The sequence below is a fragment of the Myotis daubentonii genome, chromosome 13 (assembly GCF_963259705.1).
Source record: "Myotis daubentonii chromosome 13, mMyoDau2.1, whole genome shotgun sequence".
Lineage (NCBI taxonomy): Eukaryota > Metazoa > Chordata > Mammalia > Chiroptera > Vespertilionidae > Myotis > Myotis daubentonii.
In genome coordinates this window covers 52,236,364-52,263,375 of record NC_081852.1, presented here as the reverse complement: position 1 = coordinate 52,263,375, position 27,012 = coordinate 52,236,364, and the positions used below count along the sequence as shown (strand labels likewise).

General features: G+C 51.0%; 1 long non-coding RNA gene across 2 annotated transcripts in view; it reads right to left on the bottom strand.

Moving 5' to 3' along the window:
* LOC132214326 (uncharacterized) overlaps nucleotides 1–27,012 on the bottom strand; it is a 78,777-nt gene that overhangs the window by 24,781 nt on the left and 26,984 nt on the right. The window contains exon 5 of one of the 2 annotated variants that reach the window (XR_009448261.1): nucleotides 9,151–9,378. The exons of the other annotated variant lie outside the window; for it this stretch is intronic. This is a non-coding gene — a long non-coding RNA (uncharacterized LOC132214326). Of the gene's footprint in view, nucleotides 1–9,150; nucleotides 9,379–27,012 lie in introns of those variants that run through there. 2 annotated transcript variants of the gene reach the window in all.

Here is a 27,012-nt window from a genome sequence, read left to right as displayed (position 1 = left end):
GAGACCGCTGCATGCAGCTCTCCCAGCTTCTGGGGGCTGCCAGCAACCCCGTGGGATTCCAGCTTGTGGATGCATCTCTCCAGCCCCGGTCTCCACCTTCCTGCAGCCTTCTCCGCTCTGTGACCTGCATCTGTTCTCTTTTCTCATCTAACAACACCAGTTCTATTTGATTAAAGGCCCACCCTATTACATCTGCAACGGTCCTATTTCCAAATAGGGTCCCCTTCTGAGGTTCCAGGAAGAACGAGGATTTTGCGGGTTGCTTGTCTGCCTCACTCGTGGTCTCCTCTTTAAAGTTTCCTCCCTCTCTCTCTGCCCCTGAGAGAGCGGGCATCCTGTGCCTAGGCCCAAGCTTGCGACAAGGGTCAGGCTCCATTTCCCCAAGAGCCGCCTGACTCCCCAGCCTGCGACTGAATTGGAAAATGCTCTGGAAAGGCAGGGATTACTTTACTAATACGCTTTTCTCCATTAAGAGGCAATCAACATACAGCTGTGGTTTTAATCCTTTGGGGGGTTTTGGAGGCCTTTGGGAGCGTGAGGGGAAGCTCTGGACTCCCACTCGGGATAAATGTATGTACAAACACGCACAACTCCTCCAGCTCCCAGCGCTGACACAGCCTTCCGATGCCCGCCTGTCCCTTCCGGGGCCAAGGAGGGCCTGCCCTGAAGCCAGAGGAGGCGCCAGATCCCAGTGCCCTACTACTTGGGAGCTCCTCAAATCAGACCATTGTCAGTGTGTGTGTGTGTGTGTGTGCGCTCTGGGTAGGGTAGGCAAGGATTAGGGGGGATGTGGAGGGCCCAAGAAAAAAGGGGGTACTCTAAAGTGGTGCGAAAACATTTTTTCCTCTTGCCCCAGTCGACAACCACACTCAAGGCGATGCTGGGAAGAGGCCCAGAGCCTGTGATGAGCTATTGAATGAGGGGGGTGGGGAGCTGGAGCACCATAAACCCACCTTTATCCTGTTCATGTAAAAACACCCAAACCTCCACTTCCGTACAAGCATGCAAATGTACAGAATGTTCTGGAAGGACACACCCCACACAGCTAACAGGCCCTCCTGGGGAGGGGTCCAGCCCCGGGGAAGGCTTTTCATGTTGCTCCCTCCTTTCGGTTTAACTTTTTCCAGTGACAATGTATTCAAATATGAATTGTGTATTAAATAAATTGAAAGCTTCTTAGAAGAAAGGCTCTTGATGTGTGTGTGTGGGGGGGGGGAAGCGGGGGGGGGGGGCGGTCAGATCCCTTGGAAAAGCTCCTGGAAACTGTGGACCCCTATGCCTGCCACCAAAGACCCCAGCCTCCAGGGAAGCCAGACTCTGGGCCCTGGAGCCGACCCAGCTCCTTCCTGCAGAGAAACTCACCTGTCGCTGCCAGCCAGGCCACCAGGGAGTCCTTTTGCCCTCTCCCCACTTCACACCCAGCCCCCCAAGCAATTCTGGCCCGTGTTCTCTGGGACCGTGTTTCTCACACCAGTGGCATCAGAATCACCTGGCGGCTGTGAAAGCTGATGGCTGGCCCACCCCCACACCAGGGTGGGGCCCGAGATTCCCTTTTCTAAGGAGCACCTGTGATCTCCCAGGACGGGTCTCCTACACTGAGGGCCACTGCTCCCTGAGGGCTCACCTGGAGTCCAGGGCGGGGCTCCAGCTGGGAACAAAGGCCCGTCCCCTCCTGTGCCCCAGGAATTGCTTGGGGGCAGGAAGGGGAAACCTCCCAGAGGTTAGGAGGTACCTTGAATGGGAGCACCTGCCCACCCCCCCAGACTGCAGGGTGCAAGCGAGCCCCCCACCAGTCCTGGGGACTCAGCTCTGCTCCTCAGGGTGCCCCCCACCCCCTCCGCCTGTGCCCCTCCTGAGCTTGTGACAGAGGCAGGGCGGGAAGGTGGCAGGATGGAGCCTCTGCAGTCCTCGGCTTCCCCTTTGCTCCCTTCCCAGCTTTGTGGGTCTCGGCACCTCCCCCTCTCCTCAGGGGACTTGAGTGAACAAACCTGGGTGTCCCTGGCCCCTGGCCCCCGGGGATGCCTGCAGCCAGGGGAGAAGGCGGAGCTCAGCCCCGCCCACAGCGCTGGGCGCCGGGACAGGATGGAGGAAAAGGCCTGTGTACTTTTCCATGCGCTCACCTTTCTGCATCTCCTCCCGCAAGCCCCAGCTCTTTCTCACTGTGTCCCGGGGGGGGGGGGGGGGGGGGGGGGGGGACAGGCTGCGGGACTTGTTTGCTTTCCCTGCAGTGAATGTGTCCCCCGTGGGAGTATTTTCCTCTTCATGAAGGACTCACACCCCAGTGCATTAAACCCTAAGGACCGAATGTGGGGCCCCAGGGCCAGTCAAGCTGTGCAAGTAGGGACTCAGGGGCAGAGGGTCCCAGTGCTCCTTGCACCCCAACTCACATCAGACCCACCCTCCGCACTCTTTAGCCCGCAGCGGGTGTAACAGAGATGCAGGGGGGACGGGGCCTGGCTTTGGAGGAAGTGCCCTGGGTCCACCACCTACGTGGCAGGATGGGGGGAGGGGGGGGCGGGGGAGGAGGTGGTGCTTCTGGGGGTGAGCTCCACAGCCGGTTAAAGTGTCTCTGTCTGTAAGACTGCCCAAGGGTGCCCGATTCTTCTAGCACAGCGGTTCTCAACCTGTGGGTCGCGACCCCTTTGGCGGTTGAACGACCCTTTCACAGGGGTCGCCTAAGACCATCCTGCATATCAGATATTTACATTACGATTCATAACAGTAGCAACATTACAGTTATGAAGTAGCAACGAAAATAATTTTATGGCTGGGTCACAACATGAGGAACTGTATTTAAAGGGCCAGAAGGTTGAGAACCACTGTTCTAGCAGCTTCTGAGATAAGCGCTCCTGCCAAATCCAGGGTGCAGCAGCCTTGGCTCCCTGTCAGGTGACAAGTGGGCCTGAGACAGGGAGTCAAGTCTGCTCCCGGGAGCCTCAGTGTGGGTGCACCCCGACACACACATGTCCCCCAGTTCCTTTCACCTGCTGAGGCCCAACTGCCAAGTCACCAGGGACTTCTTAGAAGACAAATTCAACTGCCTTTCTCGGGCCTGAGAAGTCAGCACCCCAACTAGCCTTTCGTTCCTTTAACTATCGGCCGGCTCTCACCCTGTGCTAGGCGCTGTTGGGGCTCTGGGTCCCAGGGGAATAGGCCCTGGTTCTCACACCAGCAGCTCCCACTGTCATGGAGAGAGAGCCCTGGCAACAGGCTGTGAGTGCAGGGCTTGGGGAAGGCTAGGAGGAAGGCAGCCCTCTGAATCCTCCTTCCACATCGACTCTACCTCTGTTCTCCCATTTGACTGATAAATGCCGCTCATGTCTGTGAAGCCCTGGCACTCAGAGAAGGGATTCCCATGCATTCTGCATGCCCCCCCCCCCCCCCCCCCGCAGCACAACACAGGAGACTGTGGACCCATTTAACAGAAAAAGAAACTGAGGCAGAGAGCAGCTCGGGAGCATGTCCCAGGCCACACACACCTTCCCTCCTTGATTGCCCTTCAGTCCTCACTCTTTCTTTCATGTCAGTAAGATTCCCACTCCCCAAGGTTTGACCCCCATTATCTTGCTGTCTCTTTTTGATCCCCCACTCCCCCCATGATCTTATGTCCGTAGCCTCCACCTCTGACTCCAGCACCCTCCAGACCTACACCCACATTTCTTTCCCTACCTTCTAGGCATGTCCATCTGTGCACCCCGCCAGCACCTCAGCCCCATTGTGCCTTGATTGAGTCTTGATTCCATGACTGTGTTAGTCAAGATAGGCTAGGAGAGGTGTGGTGATATACAATCCCCTAAATATCTGAGGTTAACCAATAAAAGTTCATTCCCCCCCCCCCCAATGCTACGTGTCCCATGTGGGGCAGTGAGGGACTCTGCTCCACACAGTCACTCAGGGATCCAGGTGTTGGAGGTGCCATCATTTTATAGTTGCACCACCTGCACATCTTCACACTTCGCATATCAGGGAAAAGGAGAGACTGGAGAGTTTCACTGCCTGAGCTTTTCACTGTCTCCATTTGGAAATGACAGACATATCTTCGCTCATATTTCATTGGCTAGAACTAGTCACAGCCTCACAGGAAGAGGGTGAGAAACAAAGGGAGCACACCCACTCACTAGCTGTGTGTCTGTGGGTAAGTTATTCAACCTCTCTGTGTCTCAGTTTTTCCATCTGTTAACTGAGGATGATAATGGCTCCTTTCTTTTAGTGTTAGGATTAAATCAGTTTCTATAGTAAGTGTCTCAGTGAAGTTCCTGATATAGAAATAAGGTTACGTGTTAATAGATAAGGTTATTAGGGTTAAGAAAGACTTAAATAGTATCAACACCACCTCTCCTTAGGTTCTCTTCTGTACAAACAACCCCTGCCCTTGTGATAAGAATAAGAGCATGCTGAGCCAGCATGGCTCAGGGGTTGAGCATTGACCTATGAACCAGGAGGTCAAGGTTCAATTTCTGATCAGGGCACATGCCTGGGTTGCAGGCTCAATCCCCAGTGTGGGGCGTGCAGGAGGCAGCTGATCCATGATTCTCTCTCATCATTCATGTTTCTCTCCCTCTCTCTCCCTCTCTCTCTCTCTCTCTCTCTCTCTCTCTCTCTCTCTCTCCCTTCCTTTCTGAAATAAATAAAAATATATTTTTTAAAAAAGAATGAGAGCAAACATTATACCATAATGATCTGATTTAGAACAAGAACTTAGAGCTGAGTAATTTTTGATGCATAGTTTAATATCTTTGAACCTCAAGTTCATCCTCCATTAAAATAGATTCCTGTTTACCATTTGGGGCTCACTGGAGAGTCCAGTAAGAAAATGGTTGGTTAAGGAAATTATGCCTTCATGAAACTTGTTTTGCCGACCACAATGGTAAAAATGACCTACACATTTTAAAGATTTGCATCAGGGTTAAAGCTAACAAGGTTTTTTTTTAGTTTGGTTTTTTTGTTTGTTTGTTTGTTTGTTTTTGCAGCTCACCCCCTAAAACGGGAAACTCTGGGGCCCAAGACCACCCTCACGCCCAGTCCCTCTGTCTTGACCTCTCCAGATCTTTCCACACTGCCTCTTTGGTGTCTTACCAAAGGCATTCATTTGGGGAGTTTTTGCAGTGCAGCCGCCTGTGGGCACAGATGGTCTCTCTCAGCCACAGAAGGGGTAGTGGCACTGGCCCCTGCATCATTGTATTGGTCCACAAGAAACAAGATGCACTCATGTGGCCCTTCATTCATTCTTTTCATGCAGTAAATACTGGTTGATGGCCTATTATTTGCCAGGTCTGTGCAAGTTGCTGGAATTCAGAAGCAAGCAAGGGAGAACTGTCTAAGCGGGGTGGCGGGGGCAACAGACAACAAACAAATAAAAAGGTAAATGCCTTTGGGAACTGATAGGGACCACAAAGAAAATAAAACGGGAAATGACAAGAGCAACATGGCAACATGGGACAGAGTGGTGAGGGAAGGCCTCCGAGAGGAGGAGGCTCTTGAGCTGAGAAAGACAAGAAGAATCCGGCCCTGCAGAGCATTCCAGGCACAAAAGCCCTAGGACAGGAATGAGGCAGTCAGGGTGCCAGCAGCCCTGTGAGTAGAGCATGAGGTGGAAGAGGCAGGCAGGGGCTAGTTCTTAGAACCTCCTGTTCTCACCTCGCAGGGCCCGATGAGTCCATGCATGTTCACCTCCTCCAGGGAGCCCACGCCGCCCTCCTTCCCCCCCAGGCTCACTGGTCCAGTCTCACCAGTTCCCCGGCTCCCTGTGGCGACAGGCTAGTATGGGAAATATGTGAGAATTGCAACATGCTTTGCCCTTGAGGAACGGGGAAGATAGGATTTATACAAACCCCATGAGAAGGTTGGCGTTACCGCGGGACAAGAACACCAGGTGAGGGCTGAGAGGGAGGGAGGGAGGTGTGGATGGCCACTGGGGCTGCAGGCAGGGCATCAGGGAAGTGGGCTAGAACTTAGCCTCGGTGGGAGTAAGAACGAGATGGAGAGAAGGGGTGGGAATGGCACTCATCATAGGAAGGCAAGGGTCAGAGGACAGTCATGCTCAAGTCAGTTTGACTAGACCCAGGGGTTGGAGGAGAAAGCTGGGAAAGCAAGGAGGTTACCAGCTTGTGAAAAGGTAGCCAGGGTGGTGGGGCTGAGCATGCTAGCCACAAATGCCCAAAGGCAGGGATGAGGAAAGGACTCCAGCACTAGACTAGTTGGGTGCAAATTTGGATTCTGTCTCTTACTAATGATGTGACTGTAATACGTTACTTTAACCTCTCTGTGCCTCGGTTTCCCCATCTGTAGAACAGTGGCAATAACAGTAACAACCTCATGTTATGCTGCTTCAATGGGTTCACATCTGCAAGGCACTGAGACTACATAGGAACCTGGTCCAGAGTGAGTGTGATTAAATGGATGTTGGTGAGCAAGTGAGGCCCCACCATAGGGTCAGGATGCTCTCAGATGGTTTATTAGGACCATGCATGGAGGAAAGGGTGCTCTCCCCAGTGCAGGCTGGATTGCGGGTAGAGAGCCTGGAAGCAGGAAGGCAAGTTAGGACCTACTGCAATGGTCCAGGCATGAGATGATGGGTGCGTGGCGAGGGGGCTGCCAGGGAGATTGGAGGGGATGGAAAGGTGGGCCTGGTGGAAGAAGTGCTCATGACATCTGGTCATCAGAGCCTGGAGTGAACTGGATGCTGAGGCTGAGTCCGTGGGCTTGGATGATGGATGAATGTGGGGCTGTGGTCAGAGAAGGGAAGTTGGAAAATCACCTGACTTGGAGGAAGGGGGTGCACTCATGTAGAGGCGTGCTACCTTTGAGGCAATGGCATGCCCATGGTGTTCTAGGTGCTTTTTTATCTCCTGGGTCGGAGGAAAGGAATCCTGCGGGGTTGGATTCTGGCTCCTAGAGAGACGTGGGAACACGGGTTTCAACTCAGGCCTCCACGCACCTGCATGTGATGAGAGGAGGGAGGGTAGACCGGGAAAGGGCGGTAAATATTGAATGAGGCTGAGCCCACACATTCTCTGTGTACTGTACTCAAAGGACAATCAGGAAGGAAAGACCCTGCCAGACACCGGACAGGGACAGGGTCAAATCCCACCCTTCATGGGGGAGGGGAGCTAGTCTTGCAACTCAGCCCAACATTGACCATATCCATCTCGTGTCCCCACCTGGATTAGGGGCATAGCTGGGGTCTAGGGATAGTGGTTGGGATCAATGGCATTTTATTATTGGTTTCCTTTAACAAGTATTGACTGGCCACCTGGACCCAGTGAGCACAACAGATAATTATCCATTAACCAATGGATGTGGGGGCATCTACTGTGCTCAAGGCTCCGTTTAAGGTATGGGGCTCAGAGTAAAATAAAACGTTTGGTTCCAGAAACCACATTAGCTAGGTTTTTGTTTTTCCATGCTTAATTATTAATGACAGCATCTTCAATACTGATGACAGAGGACTGTATCCTGCATTCCGTCATGAAAATCTCAGCTCAGTCTGGCCTTTGTGTGTAAATATTCCTTCCCGTCTTCCAGAGTTTTTAACTATAGGACTAAATATTCTTCTGAATTTTGGGGGAGTTTTACTCAGTTTTCACCAGCTTCTCATTTTTTTAAAAGAAACATATTTCTTTTTTTTTAATTTCAGAAAAGGAAAATAATCCATATTCCTTTCATTCAGATGACCCCATGCTTCTGCTATTCATTCATTTATTTAAAAAAAAATCGATTTATTTATTTGTAAGCCGCTTACATTCTTTATGGACCCATGTGACCTACAGCTTAGGGTATTTTTTGGGATTGTTTTTGTTTGTTTTCATTTTGTTTCCCACCCACCACCCCGCCCCCTTCTCACCTCTAGCAACCACCAATCTGTTCTCTGTATCTATGAGCTTGTTTGCTTTTTTATGATTCCACATAGAAGAGAGATCATACGGTGTTTGTCTTTCTCTGACTTACTTCATTTGGCATAATGGACGAGGGACTCTGTTTCTGCTTTTTAAATGCATGTGGAAAATAGTTCCAATGCTACAGAAAGACACAGGAAGAAGCAAAATATTCTCAGTGTGTTCTCCCCAATTCCAGGTTTCCTTACTAAAGGCTTGTGCTATTGATGGTTTACTAGAAATCCCCCTAGAAAATGTTTCATGCACTTACCAGCATTATAAATGCATCACATGCACCCCATTCTTAGGAGGTCCTCCCAGAGGTTAACAATGCTTGCTCTTTGATCTTTGAAAGTCCATTTTTTATGCTGTTTTGTTGTTGTTGTTGTTGTTTGTCCTATCTTATATGCATTTAAAAAATAATAATCAGGGGAACCAGGTTTCTGACGCTCTTCTGCCTTGGACTTGGTGCGTGACATCAGCAAGTTACTTTACCTCTCTGAGCCTCAGTTTCCTCATTGTTGAAATGGGGATTCTTGCGGGGATGCAATGACGGTGTGAATGCAGAAAGGCCTGGCTGGCTGGTCCGAGCGTCCCCGAGTCCCTTTTGGAAGGAGGTGGGGCTGCCAGTTATAAATAAATATTCCAGAAAAGCCTGTCAGCAGTTGCCCCTCAGAATGACCTGTCACTTCGTTTTCCCGGCTGCAGGAAGAAAAGCGTGGGAGTCTCCTGACAGGAGATGACAGGGTCACATGAATTGCTCACCCTCGGTGTCGGCTCCCACCCAGGTGCCCAATCGATCTGTGTTCCGGGAGGCTGGTCCCATCTGTCCTTGGCTGGGAAGGAATTCCTGCCAACAGCTAGGACAGGCCCCTGATATATGGCCCCTGTCACCCCCCCCCTGTTTTTCCTCTGATCTCAGGTTTTAAGACCTCTGTGACCCCGGCATCAGGGGGCAAACGACTCACAGGAAAGGTCTCGGCATCCTCCGGGGTCCAGAGGCAATGTGGCTGTTCTCGGCAGAGCTGTGTCCAGCCCAGGATGTCAGGGGAAAAGATTCCAGCCCGAAGAGGTGGGGCCGTGGTGATGGCAGATGATGGCAGAGTGTGAGCGAAGGCCACTTGTTATGTTCTGGGAAGAGGTTGTTCAGTGCTCGGTCCTTTTCAGGTGTTCTTGCTTGGCCATCCCAGCTGCACCCCCATTTCAAGATGAAGACACCAAGGCTCAGAGAACTGAGCCAACTTGCCAGTCAGTGAGTAAGAGACAGAGCCAGGACTGGAATCTGGCAGCAGAGTCCAGAGCCTGTTTTGGTCCCTGTGCCAAGCACGGGTGAATATGAGGAAAGGGACCAAACAGGGCCCCCAGAACTCCAAAAGTGGCTGCCAATTCACAGGCATGGTGACACTTCTCTTGGCAGGGGGGCTCCACTTTTATTTGTCCTGCTCTCTCTGTATCCTCAGTGTCTAGAATAGCACCTGGCATATAGTAGGTGCTCAGGAAATCTCTGTGGCATGAAGAAAAGAATAGACAACAAAAATGATCGATTAGCCAACTAGATGAGCCCACCCTATATTCTGAGTCTGCCGTTCCCTAACTTGTCTCAGAGCCCCGTGACAAATGGTGTGAGCTTAATACACAGCCACCAGCAAGATTTCGGATAGGAGCACAGGCTTCACCCCATCCACCAGTCCCCTTGCCAGACCTGCCCGGAGAGGAGAAAGAGCAGCACCCAGCCGCGATGGGGGAGGTGCCGACCCTTCCTGCTCTGTGACATGCAGTCGGGGGCTGAGAGGCCCAACACCCAGGCTGCTGGAGGACCATGACCTGCTGGTCCCTCTCAGAGTGCCTGGGCTGGTCCCGGCAGGGAGCCACTGACAGAAGGATGGGGGACAGGAAATTCAGCAACAGGGCACCTTGTGACAGGTCTCACGCACTGAGGCTCTAGTTGGCCTCTTGGGAATGGGGGAGGGAGGAGCAGGCCAAAAGGTCACAGTGCGGTCAGCCGTGGTTCCTTTCTGCTGAGCTGTGGTCCCAGCTCACGAGGGAATCAGACATCCCCAGCCCAGCCTGTGAGGAGCACATATTAGTAACAGTAAGAGCAATAATTAGGGGGTGTTCATGATGCATTGGACACAGGTGGCTTCCACGTAATTGTCTCATTTAACTCTCACAGCAAACTTAGGACCTCAGTACTATTTTATTTTGTCAAGAAATAAAATCCAGGTGAGAAAATGGAGGGCCCCAACAGTGAGGTGGCAAGTGGGATTTGAACCACGAGCCTGGCCCCAGAGCCCATGTGTCTGACCCCTGGGACCCACTGTCATGATCAGGGCCAGGCCACTGGGCCCTTGCCCGCTGCCTCCTCCCGCTTCTGAGAAAAGCCCCGCAGCAGCTTCGGGCTCTGTCTGCCTCCAGCGTCCAGGCAAACCCCTGTCACCTCTGAGCAGCTGCAGGAAGAGCAGGGGAAGCCAGCTCTGGGGGAGGGGCGCAGGGAAGGCCTCCAGGAGGACTGGCCGGATGGACGATTGGAGGAAGGGCGCTCTGGGCAGACAGCAGAATGTGCGGGCACAGAAACCCAGGGTGGATTTTGTGGAGTGCGGTTAGGTTAGGTAGAGAGTGGGGCACAAAGGGGAGGAGCTTTGGAGATAAATGTAGAAGGCCATAGAAGGAGCACTGGGCTTCATCACTCGCTGAGGTTGGGGAGGCCGAGGCTGGTGTTTTAGACACAGCAGCACCAGAGCGAGCTGATGGTCACAGCAGCCAGGCCCTGGGATGCGTACTGCACACGTACATTCTGTGTCCACACCCTCACGAGGCCCCACAAGACAGGGGGAGGTAGTCTTCCTTTTTGGGCCTCATTGTCAAGGTGTTGCTATAGGAGCCCAGAGATTCTAGGTAAGGAGTCCAGCTCCTCTGTTGGAGAAGCCACGTGGAGGAGCCCATGGAGAGGGGTGGTCCTGAGAGACAGGGAGAGAAGCCCAGCCCTCCCAGGGCTCCAGCCGAGCCAGCCAGATGCAGCCACGTGTATGACACCCCCAGTCCAAGATGAGCAGAAGAACAGCTTCAGCTTAAGGCCCTAGGAGCAGAGATGAGCGGTCTGCACCCAGCCCTGCCCATGCTGCAGAATCATGAACAAATAAATGATTGTTGTTTAAAGCCACTACATTTTGGGGTGCTGTGTTACGTATAATAGATATTTGAAACAGAAATTGGGCAGGAAACTGCCCTTGTGATGTTGAATGAATGAAAGCATCAAATGCAGGTGAGTCACTAAGATGCAGATGCGAGAAGCCTTTCCAGGTGGATCGGCCCCAGCCTGGCTCACCCAGGTCACTCCGGTCACTTTTCTTTGTTTAGCTGCCATTAATTGACTCATTTGTGCCTGTTTCCGGAGCTCTGGTGGCTGGTTCCCCAGGGCTGAGGCCCAGGGAGCTGTGTTCTTTTGCTCTTCCTCTTCTCCCCCTCCCCCCTCCCCCCGGATCCTCAGCTAGAGTTCTGCACATAGTGGTGGCCCAGTTCCCACTGCTGTCTGACTCACCGAGTCAGCTTCTCCTAAGACAGGCCTTTATCCCAAGCCAGGTGGTAGCAGAGGAGAAACCCTCAGAGCCAGAGTGCCTGGTTCAAAGCCCAGCTCTGCCACTTGTTTGCTGTGTGATCTTGGGTGACTCAAGTCACCTCTCAGGCCTCAATCTCCCTATCTGTGAAATGGGGAGAATTACCCGACCTTGTGAGGGTCATTTGTAAAGAGTGTAACACAGTGTCTGGCCTATAAGTACTCCCAATCATATTCATATTCCCTAAAGAGAATGAGTAATTTTAAGTTCCATTGATCCCCCTCCATAGGCCACCCTTAAAACCTCCTCTCCACATGCCAAGCTTGGGTCTGAACTGCTAGCACCAGTCATCATTTTTGGCTGAACTCTTCTTGCCCAATCGCAGTTCTACTGGAAAGAGGCTAGTGATGGAGTGAGCCCCTCTTCTAGAATGAGAAGACCTGAGGCTCCAGTCCCACCTCTCTGCCTGATGGCTGGAGACCTTGGGCAAGTCCCTTGACCCTGTGCAGTGGGGTTCAGAGTTTCTGCCCTTGCCTGACAAAGTTGGGGACCAACTGCCCTCACCTGGCTCCAATGGGGACCAATGGACATGGAGGAACTATGCCATTGGTACAGCCTTGAGCATGTGTCTGGATGGTGACGTCATTTTTAGTAGGAATTGATACATTAGAGCTGTGCTATTCAAAATTAAATTAAGTAAAATGAAAAATCCAGTTCCTCGGTCACACCAGCCACATTTCAAGGACTCAGGAGCCACATGTGGTTGCCATATTGGACAGCACAGATAGAGACTGTTTCCATCATTGCAGAAAGTTCCACTGGACAACACTGCACTCGAATTCTTCCAATAGGACAATAAGCATGCGAATGAGAGGGAGACATAGAGACAGGAAGTCTGAGCAGAAATGGGTGGGTGGCATGAATTATTTAGTTTGTTTTCACAGACCCTGTTCGGCTGGCCAGATTCCGTGATGGCCACCACCCTCAACCCGCTCGTGGGCAGCTTCTCCAGAAATAGCACGTTCCCACCATGAGAAGAGGTAGCCTGAGGGCTGCCTCCAACAGGAAGTGGCCAGAGCAGGCTGAGACCATGAGTCCAGGCTGAGCACTGAGCACTGATTTATTCCCTGGACTGGCTGCTGGTTGGATGGGCCTGTGGGCTGCCAGAGAGCTCCTTTTCCTGTCCCTGGTGCAGCCTACAGCATGCCAGAGGGCACGGACAGTAGTGCCCAGTGATGGTGCCTGTGCTCGGGGCTAAGGGACCAATTAGCCAGTCACGGGGTGCATCTCATGACCCTGCTGCCAAACCACAAAGGCTCCCTGAGCCCCGGATCCTCTCCCGATTCCAGGCCACAGCACTGAGAACCCAGTGTGGCCAGGGTCACCAGCACCAGCCAGTGTACATGATCAGCAGGCTCTGTGACAGCGAGGCCTGGAGAACAGAAGGGACAGACCCGGAGCGCCCATAGCATGAGAGGCCCAGCTGGGACGAGACCCCCCAGGAATCTACATTTCACAACACACAACCCATATTTGTGTATGTGCACACACGGTCACACACAGCAGGCATCCAGACACGCAAAGCAGCTGTGCCCTCCCTGGTACAGGCACACGGCCATAGTTACACGCGCACAGGCCCCAGCTACCACTGGGCCAGAATTCCCCCACCTCCCCCTAAACCAGTGGTTCTCGACCTTCTGGCCCTTTAAATACAGTTCCTCATGTTGTGACCCAACCATAAAATTATTTTTGTTGCTACTTCATAACTGTCATGTTGCTACTGTTATGAATCGTCATGTAAATATCTGATATGCAGGATGGTCTTAGGAGACCCCTGTGAAAGGGTCGTTCGACCGCCAAAGGGGTTGCGACCCACAGGTTGAGAACCGCTGCCCTAAACCAAAGACACCTTCCAGTAGCCACAAGTTTAAACTGTGTCTGCAAACAAGAACAGTTTCTTTCAGGAGGCTCCCTGGCCCTCCCTGACCACAAGTTAAATACCCTGCTATGCTACAAGCCCGACACACTGCATGTGGGCCTGGGGAGGGGCCACCCAGCTGGACACACCACATCCCTGCTCTCAGCCAGTGGCCCCTTCTCTGTTGGGACAATGAGAACGTGAGAACACAGCACCTGTTCTGGAGGTCGTCCCAGACACACCTGCTTCTCTTCGGCTGTCCCCTTCTAATCTCAACAGCTTCAGTTTTCCCACGGCCCTTCTGGTGCCCCCCCCCCAACCCCCCCCCCCCGCCCCCTCCGCTCTGGAGCAAGCAAGCAGAATGACAGGTGACAAATCAAAAGTCATTGTCTTCGGAACAGATGTGCACCAGGGCTGGGGGGCAGGGTGGGGAGGCCGAGGTCGGGGTGGGAGTTTCTAGAAGTGTGTGGGGCCCGAGAGTGTCCTGGGCCTGGGGATGGAACCGTGTTTTGGGCAGTTAGTTGAAGCTGTGGCTGATTTCCTCCCTGGCCCCAATGCCAGGTTCACTTGCCACATTAGGCTTCATGAACTTTAGCCACCCATTGGGGGCCGGGCTTTCAAAAGGATTCTCAGAAAAGACTGGCTCCCAGCCTCCCTGCCCCAGCCTTGCAGACCATCCCTGCTCTCTGTCCCCAGGCTTTCTCGGCCCGCCCCACTGCTGCTGCTGCTGCTGACCCCAGGGCTTATCCAAACCCTGACCCTACAGATACAGTTTCCCCCCTTCCCCCAGTTTTTTAACCCATCTGCCTCCAGGCTGATAGGCTATCAATAGCCTCAACCACATCCCCACTCGTCTCTGAAACCACAGGAAATGTCCTGGTGCCAACTTGGAGGATTAACTCCTTGCTTTGTGCCCTCTCAAGATCAACAGAGCAGGATTTATTAAGTAATAACAGATCCTTTAAAAATAATAATTAAAAATACGAACAGTTAACATTATTTACATAATAATAGTTCATTTAAGGATAATAACAGCTGTCATTAGAATGTCAGCAACAATACAAACTCTGCGAAGGCAGGCATTTTTTGTCTATTTTGTTCACTGTTATGTCCCAATAGCCTAGACCAGTGCTTGGCCCATGGCAGGCACTCGATGAGTATTTGTTGAATAAAGTGTACCAGGCACTCAGTGCTTTTCATGTACTAATTCATTCACTCTGTAACACGTTGTGAGGTCAGTAGTATTATTCCCATTTTGCAGACAGGGAAACTGAAGCCCTGAGAAGCCAAGTAACCTACCCAAAGTCACACACCAATTAAGGGAGACTTTGTGCCCAAGAGCCTGGCTCTAGAGCCCAGGCTCTCGACCACCATGTTTGAGGGCCTCTCTCAACAGAACTATCATGTTATAACACTTCTGCTATTTCATTGTTCTTTAATAATCATTTACTGATATCTCTCTCTCCCACCAGACTACTATATCCCTGTGGAGGGGAGCATATCTCCAACATAGACAATGGTTCAAAAGTTGGTGGAATGAATGAATGGCATTTCCTTCCATCTCACTGTATATATGTCACTCACCAAATGTCTTGGAAATGATTAGGGGTGGGGAGAAGGGGTGGGGGAAGCAGCGGAGAGCTCAGTAGCTAAAAGCACAGACTCCAGGTCCAAATGGCTGGGTTTGAATCCCCATCTCTACCCCTTTCTAGTTGTGTGACCTTGGGCAAGTTACTCAACTTCTTAGGGCCTCAGTTTCATCATCTGTTAAATGGGGATAATAATAGCTTTTGCCTTCTAGAGTTGTTGTGAGAATTAAATGAGGTAATGCTTGCTCAGTGCTTGGCACACAGTATTGACTCCATAAATGGCAGTTATTATCACGGTTAATATGGTGTTGGTGTAACTTCTGCTTGCTCTGAATCTGATGTGAAGTCAAAGCCTCCTATTAGCTCTTCCTCAGGCCACAGCCAGTGGCTCGTTGGCAGGCGCCTGCAGCAGGGGTGACCCACTTCTCCCCATCTGTCAGGGTGAATCCTCTGCAGGTTCCGGTCAGAGCTTACAACCCACTATTAGGTTAATTAGATGCGACACCTTTCCAAAGATACCCTGGCTCCAAAGCCAGCCCTCACCTCTGGTGAGGGCGGGGCTTGCCAAGGACTTGGGGAGTGACTAGTTCTCACAGAGGGCTTCCAGTTGGAACAAGTGGGGTGGCAGGAGTGGGGGGCTGGAGGAACCATCCATTCCTTAGGGATTGTTGGCTGGCACCTGGGGTCTTCTCTAGGTAGCATCCCCTGATAAAATACAGGATGTCCAGTTAAAATTTGAATTTTAGATAAGTGCCTTTGTTTTTTTGTTGTTGTTGTTTTTTTGGTATAAGTATCGGTAAGTCCCAAATGTTACCAAGGGCATTCTTATATTAAAAGAATGTTTGGGCCCTAGCCGGTTTGGCTCAGTGGATAGAGCATTGGCCTGTGGACCAAAGGGTCCCAGGTTTGATTTCGGTCAAGGGCACATGCCTGGGTTGCGGGCTCAGTCCAACATGCAGGAGGCAGACAATCAATGATTCCCTCTCATCATTGATGTTTCTATCTCTCTCTTCCTCTCCCTTCCTCTCTGAAATAAAAAAAAAAATTTTTTTTAAAAAGAATGTTTGGCCCTGGCCTGTTTGTTCAGTGGTTAGAGCATTGGCCCACAGACAGCAGGATTGTGGATTCAATTCCCGGTCAAGGGCATGTACCTTGGTTGCGTGTTCGATCCCCAGCCCTGTCTGGGCATGTGTGAGAGGCAACCAATCCATGTGTCTCTCTCATATTGATGTTTCCTCTTTCTCTCTCTCTCCTTCCCCCTCCTCCCTCCCTTCCACTCTGTCTGAAAATCAATGGACAAAATATCCTTGGGTGAGGATTAAAAACATATATATATGGTGTTTATCGAAAATTTAAGTTTAAATGGGTGTCCCTCCCCTACACCCAATCTGGCAATCCTATCTCAGGGCATGCAGGAGAGGGATCAGAGGAGGGTAGGCCCAGGTGTTTGAAGGAGCAGGAGCAGAACTTGGTGGGGCCCGGCTCTCTCTGCTGCCCTGGCACCAGGAGCTCCACCCAGGCCTCCTGGGCCTGAGGTGGCTCAGGGACCTATGGGAGCCAACCTCCTGCGCGAGGCTCAGCGTGAGGAACAGGGGACCGCTGCCAACCCAGGGTTGTTTGCACCTGGCTGGCTCCCTGGAGCACCAGCCCCTTCCTGGCTAACATCCTGGCTGGGAGGACCAAGCACAACAGCCTTTCTCCCTGAGGCATTGACACGCAGTCCCAAGAGCGTGTCAATGTCACACAGGGAGTCGGTGCTGGAGGTAAACCTGGAACATGGTCTCCGGGCATCTCATTCCCGTTCCTCCATGCCCACATGGCCACCTTTCTGTGCCTGTCAGGAGGGAACAGCTGTGGCCAGAACAATTTCAACCCTCACACTCAAAGTAGACCCTCTCCAACCTGCTGCTCTGCCTGGTTCCACAGCCTAGTACATCCCCTCGCCTGTGCAAACTAGGAACTTTAGCATCATCCTGGGTACCTCACTCTTCCCCTTTTCCGGGAAATCACTGAGCCCTGTGAATGCCACTCTCTCTGTAGCTCTGGAATTTGCTCAGCTCCTTGCATCACCACCACCACCACCTGAGACCAGGCAGCCACCATCTCCTGCCCGGACTGTCGCATCAGCCTCCTGACTGCTCTCCCAGTCTCCCTCTACTCCTCTCCAATCCATTCTGCACCCTGCAGCAGGCAAAACACAACTCTGTGCTTGTCTACCTCTACCCTCCCATCGCACAAATCCACTCCTGGCTCCTTATTATTTTTAGGATCAAAATTGGCCTTCTTAACATGGCTTACAAGCTTCTCTGTGCTTTAGCCCGATCCGACTTTCCCATCGTTAATCTCTCCATGGAAATCCCTCCATCCACAGAGCAGTGGACCTGAACTTCCTTCACTCCTTCCATGAACCAAGCTCTTTCCTGCTTTGGGGCTTAGCACGTGCTATCTGCCTGCCTCCTCCCACCCTGTCTTCTCCCGGCTAACCCCTGCCTGTCCCACCTGTTCCTCACACCTCCACCCTCCCCAGAGAACTTCCCCTTGGCTCTGCCAACCCTCAAAGGCTGAGGTGCGGGCTTCTGCCACACACCCCCATAACACTCTGTGTTATAATGATTTGAAATAATACTAGTCTGTCTGCCCCACTAACCCAGGGGCCTTGCAAGGGCCAAGGCTAGCATATTCCCTGCTACATTGATGGTAAGCAAGGTGATGGTGGGCACATAGGAAGGGCTCAGTAATTATGGTTTGCAGTTGTTATTATAAATATGTGAGTAACGTCAGACTGCAAGCATTGGAGGAGAAAGGAGAGGAGTGGAGGGGCCAACCATTTTTCCAGTTCTAGTCACGCAACAGAATGGCCTGCGTTGTTTAATAGAAATATCGATGCTCAGACACCACTGCAGAGGTTCTTAATTCTTTTGATCTGAGGTGGGCCTGAGCAGGAGTATTTTTTAAACCTCTTTAGATATTCTCATGTGCAGCTGGGGGTTGAGAGGCCCTGGGAGAGCTCTAAGTCAGTGCATTTAGTCTCAGCTCAGTAAATTCTTGCTGAATGGTGTCTGCCTCTATTGCTAGTGGGAGGGGGGATCCCCAGACATGGACTCCCAGCTTCCCTTCTCCTTCTCCTTCTCCTTCTCCTTCTCCTTCTCCTTCTCCTTCTCCTTCTCCTTCTCCTTCTCCTTCTCTTTCTTCTCCTTTTCCTTCTTCTATTTTTGTTGTTAATACTCACCAAGAATGTTTTTCCATTGATTTTTAGGGAGAGTGGGAGAGAGGGGTAAAGACAGAGAGGAACATCAATGTGAGAGAAACACATTGATTGGTTGCCTCCAACCAGGGCCAGGGCAACAAAGGTATGTGTCCTTGACCAGAATTGAACTCGGGACCCTTTAGTCTGCAGGCCGATGCTCTATCCACTGAGCCAAACTGGCTAGGGCCCAGCTTCCCTTCGTTAGGGAATGGCTACCGGGCCCAGGGACCAAACCCCCTCTGCCCACTCTGTTACCATACACACCCTGCCATGGAACCAGTCGGGCAGCCCCCCATTGGTTCTGTGGGGAGACAGCCAGGCCCAGGGGGAGACAGGGACTAGGATCTAGCCCAGCAAGCTGGGTCTTCCCCTCAGTCTCCTGCCAGAGCTGGCCCCAGGGCAGTTCAGTTGGTTCAACAAATATTTGCTGAGCACCCAGTCTGGGCCAGGTACTTTGCCCATGGCTGGGGACACAGAGATGGATCCGGTAACCCAGTGTGACCACAGATCAGCCCTACATCCGGCCCAGGGTGGGGTCTAAGAGAAGCCGGTTGGGGAGTGGAAGTGGCGCTGGCTGTTGGCACCGTTAGTCCCCCAACACACGCCCATTATCACCCAAGGGAAGGGAAACTGTGGTCATCATGTCCCCACCCCCTCTGCATTCAAAGTTTACCATGGCCCAGTGTGGCCAGAGCTGTTGCATCAGAATCCCCTGGGAAGTTTGTTAAAAACACAGGTTCCTGGGCCCCACCCCCAGGAAATCTGAGTCAGAGGTCTGGGGTGAAGCCCAGTGCTCTGCATTTTCAGCAAGCTCCCCAAGGGATTCTGATGCAACAGGGCCCTGTGATTCCAATATGTAGCTGCCTTTAAGAACCACAGCAATCTCACTTCCCCTTATGGGTTTATGCACTTTCAGGGGAAGGAGGTACATGAATAGCACAATGTTTCCCGAGCCTGGGGCTCAGCCACACCTGGCTCTGACTAAATTCACAGTCATCATTCCCCATCATTCCCCAACATTCTCCAAATCGGTGCTGGAGGCATTGGGTTGGGGGAGTTGCCTAATCCTTACCCCAACCAGGAAAAGGTGGTGTTATCCCCGTTTTCTAGACAGAAAAGGGCAAGTTACTTCCCAACCTCAGAGAGCAAAGACAAGAGTCAGGGTTCTGGCTCTCAAGTTGCTCACAGACTAAGTTGTGCAAACCACCAGCAGCTCTGGGCAAAATGTAACTGATGCAGCAGGAGATGTACATACAAAGCAAGAGCAGAGAAAGAAGCAATGAGTGTCTACTGGGGAGGCCCCAAAAAAGGTGGTGGCGTTTGAGTTGAAACTTGGTAGATGATTTCAACTTGGACATTCAGAGGAGGAGGAGAAAGACTATTAGGCGGAGGATACAGCATCCGAGAAGTCACTGACGAGGGGAAACAAGGCAGTAGGAACAGGGGGTGGCCTGATGAACTGCAGCATAGGGTGCATGAAGGGACATGCTAGTGAAGGCACAGGAAAGGTTGGCCAAGGCCTCGTCCCTTGGTGGGCACTGGGAAATGGCCAGAAAGGTCCAAATAGAGAAATAAGACTGCTCTGCCTTTAGGAAGGTAAATGGGGGCAGCCGGCTGGGTAGAGATGATTAGACCTGGATAGCAGTGAGTCACTCCACTTTTCTGGGTCAGTTTGTTCATCTTTAAAATGAAGATAATTGTCTCTCTTTGACATCTGTCCTAGGTTTGTGAAAATGGAAGATGGGAAAAGGTGTTGGTGAACCCTCTGGGACAGAGGGAGAGCCAGAATCAGGAGGTTGGGGCCTATGTGTGCAATGATGTAGCTTGGCTGAAGACCCAAGTGGCAATGCTACAAGACACAGGGACATCCAAAGACAATATAGGACAACTCAAGGAGGAGGCATGTGTCCCCTGAATGAGAGAGAGAGAGAGAGAGAGAGAGAGAGAGAGAGAGGAAGAGAGAGAGAGAGAGGCACAGTTCAAAACTTAATCTGAAGCAGGATGACAAGCTGACCTGTACCAGCATGGAAACAACTGTGGGAGAAATTGCAGCCATAAGGGCTCAGGGCCCCTGGGCGGAGTGACATGAATACAACCTGGTCCAGAGGGATTCCAGGGTGTCCAATTCAATGTCCTTGCCCACCACGTACCTCACCCCAACCCTGCCCCAACCCTTGATTTCTAGCCATCCTTCCAACCCTGCTCCACTTGGGGCTACTGCTTAACCCATGTTAGCACCTTTAAACCTCATAGCTCTCAGAAGTAATATTTTTTTAATTCTAATTTTCCCAATGAGAAAAGTGAGCCTCAAAGAGTCCATACAACCAGTATATTGAAAAGCTGGGATTCAAACCCAGGCCTGGGGCACTAAGGGCTGGGCTTCTCCTGCTGCATTTCTCAGACAGGGGCTTAGGCCAGTCCTTTGATCTGGAGGTCTAAACAGTAAGAAGCTAATTATGCAAGGGCAAGGGCAAGGTGTGAGTTGGTGAGCTCATTGGAAAATGCTTCCTGGAGGAGTCAGAGCGATTCTGGAGGACGGAACCTGTAGGTCAGTCTGGAGGCCTTGGCTTACTGGGCCCAAGCTCTGGGCCTGCTCAGAAGTAGGGGGGCTGTCTTTCTAGAGAGACATGGTCCTCACCCAGACTTGGGGGCGTGAGTCCAGTTCTCTGCTCCTATGTGGATTCCTTCAGCTCTATGGGTGTTTGGTGCTCAGGGGTCTGTAAGAGCACATATATAGGCCCCTTGTTCTCAGAATAAACTGATGTCATATTCATGCTCTTCAGCCCTTCAGCCCTTCAGGCCCATAGGCTATGACATCCAGGGGTCCAATGTGTTGGCCTACCCAGCCAAGGATGGTTGAGTCCAACAATTCACATTGCTCAGTGATACACTGGCTTCATGGCAAAACTTCCTCATTTGATGGAGAGACCATATCTTTGTTTTATAACCAAAGGAGCCATTCAATCACCTCCCCCAATGAAAGGCTAGAGATCTCAGAGGAGTAACCAGGTTTCCTTTTCTTCAGATCTCTGTGGAATAACCAGGCTTCCTATTCCTTTTTTCCCCCTTTTGGTTCTTCCTTTTTTTTTTTTTTTAACCCAACCTTTCTACCTTCTCATACCCACACCAGTTCTAAGTGAAGCAACCATTCTAATAATCTCTCTGCCAAAGCCATTGGTTTAGCACAGGGCCCATCAGATTTGCTTTGTTTGATTGACAAAAGGATCCCCATCTCTCAGGCCTCCATTTTCTTGATCATGATCCATTCATCTCCATCCCATTCCATCTGAGGTCAGAATTCTCCTTCTTGCTTTCGCTTTGGATTTAATTAAAACTTTCTTTTTTAATTGAAGTTGCCCATGAATGTAATACGAAGAGCCAAAGATTTCTACAGCTAGTCATGGACAACTGCAGCCCTGATACAGCTCAAGTGCAGCCACTTTCAACTCTTGAAATTGGTTCTTTGAAACTTTCACTTTCATATCTCTCAATAATATCTCATTCTTGGTCTTGACAGTTTTAGGGATAATTTATTGATGTCCTTCCCTGGGAGATGAATTCTTTCACCTCCCGTAGACCTCACCTCTATTCCCTTGCCTCTATCTCCCCAATATAGTAATATATGGTAATTTTTTTTATTCATTGTTGACCTTTTATAACTATGCAAACACTATGGCCAGTTGAGCCACATCATGGACTAGGATTGTTTTTCCCCTGCCTTTTCTTAAATCTGGGCAGCATCAGGCATCAAAGCCTAGTAATTTGGCTCAACTGACCCCAGCCACTGACATCATCATACTGAGCCCTCAGCTTCTTCTTATGAAACTTCTGCAGTCAGGCTAATGGTGACTTTACTAAGAAGACATGGTGCAAAAAAAAAAAAATAAATAACTGGTGTCTATTTACTTTATGTGTCACTAAGGGGACACTAAATGGCAGCTCTGAGGTGGATTGCAGAGTCAGAGTGTGTGGGTTTGAATTTAGCATCTTCCCTCTGAGGCTGTGAGCACCTCAGTAAGTTACATAGCTCTCTGAGCTTCAGGTTCTTTACTTGTAAAATGGAGTTAAATGATGGAACTGCCTGATTGGGATAACATGAGATGATACATGTAACATACTTAGCACATGGAAAGCATAACAAATGGTGAGCATTATTTTTTTATTTTCTTAAAATTTTAAAATATATTTTTATTATTGACTAGAGGCCCAGTGCATGAAATTCTTGCACTGGTAGGGTCCCTTGCCGCTGGTGGCGGCTGGCCAGGTACTCCCTCCCTTGCCCCCTGGCCGCCTGCCGCAGCTGGCCAGCCCTGCCCCCTGGTTGCACTCCTGGAAGAACTCCTGGTGGAGGGGATAATTAGCATACTACGCTTTTATTATATAGGATTTCAGAGAGGAAGAGAGAGGGAGAGAGAGATAGAAACATCAATGATAAGAGAAAATCATTAACCAGCTGCCTGATGCATGACCCACACTGGGGATCGAGGCCATAATCCAGGCATGTGCCCTTGACTGGACTCAAACCTGGGACCCATCAGTCCACAGGCCAAGGCTCTATCTACTGAACCAACCTCAGTAGATAGAGCTGGGTTAATTATTAGTAGGGGCTCCTTTAGTGGGTATCCCAGAATAAAGGAACAGAATGCTTCAAAATGTCCAGGACTTAGAGTGGTTAATGGTCAAGCCTGCTGTCTCCTGAAGTCAGCATTCCTGCACCAGCTTCTCTGAGGAGCACAGTCCCTGAGAGCTGTGTGGGGCCTCCGCCAGATGCTGGAAGAGGGAGGTGTAGCCTGGTAGGATCCCTGGTCACCAGGGAAATGGAATTGTCTTTCTCCTCCCCCTTGTTTTCATGGACGCCCCCGCCCTTCACTTGCTCAGATTATTGTTGGGATATCACCCTGCATGTGGACCTTGTCATGTTCCAGCCGTGGGCAAACTACGGCCCGCGGGCCGGATCCGGCCCATTTGAAATGAATAAAACTAAAAAAAAAAGAAAAAAAAGACTGTACCCTTTTATGTAATGATGTTTACTTTGAATTTATATTAGTTCACACAAACACTCCATCCATGCTTTTGTTCCGGCCCTCCGGTCCAGTTTGGGAACCCATTGTGGCCCTCGAGTCAAAAAGTTTGCCCACCCCTGTTTAGTCTCATTTTCTCTGGTTGCTCCTAGAAAAAGGTTGGCCACTTGACCCTCTCCAGTTTCTTTCTTGTTTATTGGTGTATGTGTGTGTGTGTGTGTGTGTGTGTGTGTGTGTGTAAAACCAGATTTAATATATGCTCATTTTAAGAAACTCAAACAGTGCAGAAGTGTATAAAAGAAAAATTTTAAATCTTTTTTCTGCCCGAGAGGTAACTGCTGTTAGCAGTTTGCTTTGCATCTTTCGGATTTTAGTTTCCATGCTTTAAAATGTGTGTGTGTGTGTGTGTGTGTGTGTGTGTGTGTGTGTGTGTGTGTAACTGGTTCATGTACTACATTCAGTTATATGGTAAAGGCATATATAGTGATAAACTGAGATCACATCATACACTAAAATCTGCTACTTGCTTTTTCACATACTAATGTATCATGAACCCCTGTCCAGGTTGGTCTAATACCTTTGACAGCATGCTGGGTATGTTTTATTTTTTGGGGGGCGGGGGGGTACTTCCCATTTTTACCAAGATAAGCAGTCTTGTGATGAGTGTGCTCTTGGGGCATGTCTTTGTGTACCTGTGCTGTTATTTTTAGAGCAGAGTCCTACAGGGTGAAGATGGAAACTGTTCAGGAGCTACTCCTCGGTGATCTCTCTGGGCCCTTAGCCCCTGAACGACGACCTCCTTCAAACCCCCCCCCCAACCCCCCCCATCCAGCAACCTACCACTCCTTCCAGAAAACTTCTGTCTAGTCTGGGCCAGGCTGAGGCAACTGGATCATCTCCTGTGTGTGGCTGGTACCATGGAACCCACCACTGCTACCAGTTCTCATGGGAAACGAAAGGGTTCTGCCAGTTGGGATTTAGGGGAGCATGTCTTGCTTTCAGCCCGGGCCCAGGCTCGTATCACACCTCCATCTGGAATGAGGCGAAAACTGCCTGCAGATCAGAAATGACTATTTTTCTTGCCTTTGGCCTTACGGAGAGCTCTCAGATTCATAAAACGAAGAACCTGAAACCCAGAAAGGAAGTGGCCTACCTAAGGCCTGCCCTCAGCTGCTGGGTCAGATCTGGGTCTCTGGACACAGAGGAGGCGGGTGCGAGTGTGGAGGTGGAAAGAGCAGCAGAGGCGGAGGAGGGGAGCTACGTGCTGGGCCCTTTACTAAGTTATTCCATTCAGTTCCAATAGCCATGCCAGGAGATGAAAGCAGGATCCTTCCCATTTCCCAGGTGAGGAAACTGAGGCAGATCTCCCCTGTCCTCCCTCTTCCCTTGACTCATAAGTCTGAGATCTGGTCTGCAGCTCTCAGGTGTTCCTGAAACCCAAAAGTAGTTCCAGGGAAGATACCGAGTCTATTCTCTGAAGGGTCCAAAGCTAAAGTATCCCAGCCAGGCTGCTGAGGAACCGCCTCCCCTGGCCACCCCTTCAAATATCCATTGAGACTCTCAGGCAGCCTGACTGGCCCCCAACCCCTGCAGGATCGGAACATGAGGGTTCCCAGCTTCCCTGTCCCTTGGTGAGCACCCCTGGTGACTTCTCAAAGACCACGTAGCAGAGTAGGAGCCAAGTGGAGGGAGGAACCACCATTCCCTCCTTCTGCCTCCCCTGGCCAGCAGGTCAGCCTGTACCATCTCAAGGAGGCTGCCCAATGGGCTGGGAGCCAAGGGGACACGCACCTGGGCTCCGTCAGCCACCCTCTTTCCGTGGAAGCTGGGGGCTACTTGGGCAGGGCCTTCCCCCCCAGGACTCCAACCTCCTGCTAAAACAGCAGCCCTGGTTGCCGGTCAACAAAACACTCCCCACAGGCCTCGCTCTTACTGGGGATTGAGAACCAGTCTCCAGGGGAGGCCCCATTTCCCAAGGGTGAATCAGAAGGACAAGGGGGGTGAGCTGGGAGGCAGCACCTGCTGCCTGGATGCTTGGAACACTTGTCAGGAAATGTGCCTCCTTCCAAGGCCTACACACCTCCCGCCTCCTCTCCCCTTTCTATGTGATGGTCTTACCCCCCAACCAATTCAAGAACAGCAGGGATCTCATTTGCTCATGATTGTCTCCCAGTGTCTGGCATGGTGTAGAATACACTGTAGGTGATCAGTAAACATTCACTGAATAAGTAGACACAATAAGTACTAGTTTACCAATTGCTTATGTGGGCCCAGCGCAATGCTGGGTATGGGGGACACTCAGTGAAATAATAAGACAAGGGCCGGTTCTCAAAGGCTGGGGCTGGCGGCACACCGGGGATGGGAGTGGGGATTTGGGTAAGTGCTAGAATGTCATTTCAAAGGGTTACAAGGGTGTGAATTTCTAGGTTCTTTTGTGATATGGCTAAGTCATTGCCTGATTGTCTGTTCTTCCTGTTAAACACAGACTCCTGGAGAGAGGGGACTTTGCTTTCACTTCTGTCTGCTGCCTCCCTCCCCACTCCCTCAGGCCCCACCTCCCTATTAGGCCCAGGGCTGAGGTCTACAGACAGCGTATTAAAAGGATGGATAGGTGGATGGATGGATGGATGGATGGATGGATGGATGGATGGATGGATGGAATTAGAGCTAAAAAGCCAGCAGGACTCAGAGATCCCTTATCCACTCTCCTATATTCAAAATGGGGAACCTGAAGTCTAGAGAGGTGGAGTACATCTCTCATCACTTCTCTCTGAGAACTTTTCACTTCAGCCTATAAACATGTTGAAATACCCTGCAACCCAAACAAAACACCTCTTTCCCTCTTGTCTGCAGCGTCTCCCTGAAGCCAGGACGTCCTCTTTTTGTCTCACTGCCAAACTTCTTGAAAGAAAGACTTGTAAACTCCCCTGTGGACTTCCTCATCTCCCACCATGCCTTGACCTCTCGGCCTCTGCCTTCCACCCACATTGGCATGGCAACCGCTGCGAAGTTGCTACTCACCAGGGACCTCTGTGCCCTGAGCCCTTCCTGGGCTCTGGGCCATGTTTGGCACCATCACCAACTCTTCCTCCCGAAACCCTGAGGCCCTGCTCTGCCCGGGGCCACTCTCTTTCTCCCGGTGCCCTCTGCCACAGATGGAACCTCAGCTCTTTCTTTGCCCTCATTCAATTAGTCTCTCAACAATTATTTCTGTGTGCCCGACACCATGCTAGGCCCTCGGCTGTGTCACCTCCTGTAGTCCTCACGCTGGCCTTCTGACTTGGGAGTATTAGTTTTATCTGCATTTTGCAGATGGCGAAGCTGAGACCCCGTGAGGAAAATTCAGTCACCTGCAGTCACACAGTTGGGAAGTGGTGTCTTGAGGACTCGACCGATGTCTTACTATTTCCAAGTTTATGCTAAGCCACACCTTTCTCCTGTCTCATTCACACTTGGGCCTCATTTCTCCTTGTGACGCCCAAGTTACCATTTTCAGAGGTGACCTCCCTCTGGAACTCCAGACCTGCACTTCTAAATGCCCGTGAGATTTTTTCTTAGCCATTCCTCTAACACAGTGGTTCTCAACCTTCTGGCCCTTTAAATACAGTTCCTCATGTTGTGACCCAACCATAAAATTATTTTCATTGCTGCTTCATAACTGTAATGTTGCTACTGTTATGAATCGTCATGTAAATATCTGATATGCAGGATGGTCTTAGGCGACCCCTGTGAAAGGGTCGTTCGACCCCCAAAGGGGTTGCGACCCACAGGTTGAGAACTGCTGCTCTAACATCTCAAAGCCAGACTCC